At 37.6% G+C, this 5,267-nt stretch overlaps 1 pseudogene; it reads left to right on the top strand.

The window, feature by feature from the left end:
* The first annotated feature begins 4,122 nt into the window (after positions 1-4,122).
* LOC132305846 (small nucleolar RNA R71) lies at positions 4,123-4,221 on the top strand (annotated as a pseudogene).
* The last annotated feature ends 1,046 nt before the right edge of the window (positions 4,222-5,267 follow it).

The following is a 5,267-nucleotide window of genomic DNA, read 5'->3' as shown; positions in this document are numbered from 1 at the left end:
CTCTGTCCTAGGCCTGACATGCCTCTGCTGTCTCTGATGTCTCGGAGGTCCATGTCGCCTTTTGGCAATAGTCTTTGTCCTCGGCATGGCCTGTAAAAGAAAAAGAAAAACTTGCAGTGGAAGTTAGTGCCAGGATAAAGAATTAAAAGCACATAATAGAAACATGCATGTCAAATAAGATAGACAAAACATATATGACATGAATCTATGCAGGTGATAGACTATGAATCATGTGACGCAATATAAGTATGAAATGCATCCAATGTGGTATCACGGGCATTGGGCATGTATAAGATAGCATGAATGCAAAATATGATGAATGAAGTGTGTGTATGAGATCTGTGAAACTCGATCGATCAGAAAAAGAAGTGAGATCGATCACAAAAGTTGGATCGATCGAAAGTAAGTGAGATCGATCTGACTACTTCGATTGATCTAATACAAGTTCGATCGATCGAACTGTACGATGATGAAAACTAAGAAGTCACAGATCTGTGACTATGGAGGCACGGGGCCCACATGAACGTGTTCGTGGGCCCTACAACACATTAAATCAACAATAGTAGCCACCCAAACATGGCCCATACTCCCAAATCGAATCAAGAATCAAAAATATATACAAATATATACACATATACACAATCATGTTTTAAGCTTCAACAATGGAGGATTTAATCTCTGAAATAGCATGGATCTAACATATAAAGCATGAATGTATGAGATTGAAGCTTTAAATCAACATGAGGGGGTTCGGATCTTACCCAAAATCGAGAGAGAGAAGTGGATGCAAAGGGGGAATATATGACATCCGAGAAGAGAGAGAGAGATTTAGAACTTAGATCTCACCGGAGATATCGCCGGAGAAGATGAAGATGATGATACACAGTGACGGCGACGAGAGAGAAGGGGGGTTAGGGTTTGAGAGAGTTGAGATCGATCTTTGGAATCGATCTCACAACTTTCAGATCTATTTTTAAAAACATTCCCTGACTAGTTCGATCGATCGAATCTCAACTTAGAGCGATCGAACTTCTCTCTTCAAAGTATTTTTGGAATTTTTGAAAAATTAATAACAAAAATTGAAAATTGAAAATTAAAAATTAAAAATTAAAATTGAAAAATAGAAAATATTTTTAGATTTTTTTTTTTTGGAGAATAAGAATAAAGATAAAATAAAATAAAATAAAATATTTTTGGTATTTTTGGAAAATAAAATAAAAATATTTTTGGATTTTGAAATTTGAAAAGTCAAAATAAAGTCAAACAATGAAATGGAGAACAAGAGTTCTATCTATCAGATAGAGTAAAAATATGCAGGTTTTTGGCTCAGAAAATTTGGCTAAGTGTTGGAACTTGAGATCGATCGAACTATGAAGTTGGATCGATCGAATGTTCTACGATCAATCTCGGAATGTGTTCGAACGATGGAACAGAGAGCTGAAATATGCAGGTTCTGCGGGCTCAAAAATATTCTAAGTGTCAAAACTCAAGATCGATCGAACAGGATAGTTGGATCGATCAAAGAACTTCAGATCGATCTTGAAATGCTTTCGATTGATCGAACGGAGAAGTGATTTGGATGTAGGTGGATGCAGGTCGAACATTTTTCTAAGTGTTGGATGCAGATGGAAGTTCGATCGATCGAACTCAGGTATGAGATCGATCGAACTTATGCAAAAAGCTCAATTCCAACATAAAAAGTCATGCAATCCTCACCAAAGTTCCTTCTAATGCATATAAACCAAAAACAAGTATCTAGACTTCACAAGAAATGAAATGTAAGATAGAAATAGGGGAAGAATAGGGTTTTGACACCCTACAAATGCTTTTACTAGTCTTTAATGTCTCAAGCAAGACATTGGGCTCTTTTAGCCCGGATCAAAGATCTTGTTATGCATCCCTTCCTTATTGGGGTGATAGATATCTTGAGTTCCACCCAACAAATGGTTCTTGGAAGAACTTGTTGGATCAAATTCAAAAAGAAGATTTTGTTCCTTTGTCAATGCAATCTAAATTTTTGGGCTTCCATGCCCTTTCAAAGCAAGAATTTGAAACAATGGTCTTAGAATGCAATGTTGAAGATGGTCCTTTTGAAATTTTAGCCTTACCTAAAAGCTCAATTTCTTCACAAGTAAGATTATGACATTTTTCCACAACATTAACCTCACCTTCATACTTGTCAAATGAGTTAGGGGTGGGATTGAATATATTCAACTTCACTTTCATGTGGCCAAAAGAGATCTTCATTACCCCCGTTCTACAATTGATGTTGGTATTTGAGGTTGCCAAGAAGGGACGGCCAAGGATAACGGGAATTTGGCTCTTAGGATTGGAAACCGGTTCTGTGTCAATGACAACGAAATCAACGGGGAAGAAGAATTTGTCAATCTTAATCAAAACATCTTCAATGACACCCCTAGGCTTTTTAATGGATCGGTCGGCAAGTTGCAAAACTACCGACGTCGGTTTCAATTCTCCTAAGCCTAGTTTGACATAAACCGAGTATGGAAGAAGGTTAACACTTGCTCCTAGGTCAAGAAGTGCCCGATTAATGATATGCTCACCAATGATGCATGATGTAGTGGGTGAACCGGGGCCCTTAAACTTTGGAAGAGTATTGTGTTGCAAAATTGAGCTTACTTGCTCGGTCAAAACCACTTTCCTTGGTGCTTGGCTTTTGCTCTTCTGCTTTTGGGTGCAAAGATCTTTTAAAAACTTGGCGTAAGCCGGTATTTGCTTGATTTCATCCAAAAGTGGAAGATTAACTTTCACTTGCCGAAACATTTCCAAGATTTCATTGGTTTTAGCCTTCTGCTTTTCTTTTGAAATGGACCCTTTCAAGGTGTCCGGAAATGGAGCTTTCTCAAATACTTTTTCAGAATTTTCTTTTGAACTCTCTTTAACACAAGAAGTTTTTAAACCTTGTTTCAAATCATTTTTCAACAAAACTTTTTCAACATCATTTTTCATAAAATCTTTTCCAAATTCATTTTGCAAGACTTTCTTTAATGAATCATTTTCTAGATTACTTTTTAAATCACATTTTGAAGCTTTCTCATTCATATAGTCATGTACATGTAATGAAGGAGGAATAAAATGTGAAATGGGACGGGTGACAACTTGTGGTTGCACTGGTTTACTCTCTTCATTGGACATTTTAACTTGATTGTCCACAACCCTACCACTTCTCAAGGTAGTCACCGCATTGACATGTTCTATGGAACACCCTTCCGATGAGGATTGGGTTTCCACAACCCATTGTTGCTTTGGTAGAGCATTCATGGGCATCTTTCCCTTCTCTCTAGCATTAAGAGTGCTAGTTATTTGCCCTACTTAGGTTTCTAGCTTTGCAATAGACTGAGAGTGAGAATGAAGCAATTGTGTGTTTGCCTCAAGAGTGCCTAAAGCATTCAAAACTTTTTCTTCAAAGGCGGGACTTCTAGAATTACCTTGGGAATATGATTGATTGGGAAAATGAGAATTCGAGAATTGATTCCCTTGTGATTGATATGGCCTATAGCCTTGGGATCCTTGGTTTTGCATTGGAGGTGGAATGTATTTCCCTTGAAAACCGCCTTGGGGAGGGTTTAAGCTTTCCCCTTGGTTTTTCCAAGAGAAATTCGAATGATTTCTCCAACTTGGATTATAATGAGTACCATAAGGATTATTCCCTTGATTCACGAAAGTTGCATTGACCTGCTCATTAGGTTCATTTTACATTTGTCCATGAGGACAATGAGAAGTGGAATGAAGAACACTAGAACAAGTCATACAAGATTCATTGGATGCACGATGAGAATGGTTAGGGTAGGAAGATACTTGGTTCACCGAGTTTTGGTTGATCAAGATTAATTAAAACTTTGAGATAAAGATTTCATCTCGGCGGCTATGTCATTAGAATTGTCGACTTGATGTAAGCCAACACTTTTCCTACCTTGTGTATTTCTACCATTCTTTGAAGACAATGTTCTATGCAATGAATTTTCACTCATGCTTTTATAGAGACGCCGCACATTATCCTCATGCCTATCAATGTAAGAACCACCCATGGAAGCATCAACCATGCCCTTATAATTGTCCGATAAGCTCTCAAAGAAATATTGAACTAATTGCCATTTGGGCATGTCATGGTGTGGACACTTCCTAAGCAATTCATTAAAGCTTTCCCATGCCTCATGAAATGTTTCCCCATCCCCATGTGTAAATTCTCTAATTGAAGTTCTCATGGCATTGGTCTTTGAAACCGGATAGTACTTCTTCAAGAACTCTTGTTGCATTTCTGCCCAAGAAGTGATTGAAAAAGGCCTAAGATTGTTGAACCAATATTTTGCCTTGTCTTTAAGGGTGAATGGAAAAATTTTAAGCCTTAAGACTTCTTCTGGCATATCCGTGTAGTTCACGGTAGAACAAACTTCAAGAAACTCATCCAAATGCTTGTAAGGTTCTTCACTTGGAAGTCCATGAAAGTTAGGAAGCATTTGAATGGTTTGTGCTTTGATTTCATAATGATGTGCTCTAAATGGTGGCAATTGGAATCATGTGGGTGTATTATATTCATTTGGCACATAATGGTCTCTTAAAGCAATTGGTGGGTTAGCAACTTGAGGTGCAACATGAACACCTTGATTTTGAATTCCTTGATTTATGATGGGAGGTTGTGGAGCATATATTGGCCTTGGCATTCCCAATGGAACTTGGCCTTGTTGTTGTTGAGGTTGGTGAATGTATGGTCTAGGCATGCCTAGTGATACTTACATGTTATCATTGTGCACATTAGGATGGAGGATACCTTATTGATCTATGTGACCAAGGTCCTCAACATGATTATCATTATGGTCATCCATTGATAGATTGGTTCTATTTGAACTTCCTCTTCCCCTAGGGTTTCTAATGGTAGATTGAAGATGCAAATCTAAAGGGACAAGAGTAAGTCTCAATGAACGACGACCATGCATGCACAATGCTAAACACAACAAATGACAAACACTATGCCTTCACAACAATGCAATTAGACTTCTTCCACAAACACAAATCCCATGTGTGAAACAACAATAATGCAATGACAAAAAAAAAAAAAAATTTGCCTCCACGCGGGCTCACGATTTAACTACAAATGAAATGCAATGCCTCCACGTGGGCTCATGATTTAACTAAAGAGATTGAGTGGAGAAAAGCTCACAAAGGTCCTTTAGCTCTTCAACTCCAAATTAATAACTTAGCTTAGTAATTTTTAGATTTTTACTTTTTAGCCTTTTTGTTTTGTTTTG

This window comes from Cornus florida, unplaced genomic scaffold (genome assembly GCF_030987335.1).
Source record: "Cornus florida cultivar Cherokee Brave unplaced genomic scaffold, ASM3098733v1 CherokeeBrave_3.0.0_Hap2_Chr04, whole genome shotgun sequence".
NCBI classification, from domain to species: Eukaryota; Viridiplantae; Streptophyta; class Magnoliopsida; order Cornales; family Cornaceae; genus Cornus; species Cornus florida.
The sequence above is the reverse complement of the archived record's forward strand: the minus strand, read 5'-3'. Positions and strand labels throughout refer to the sequence as shown.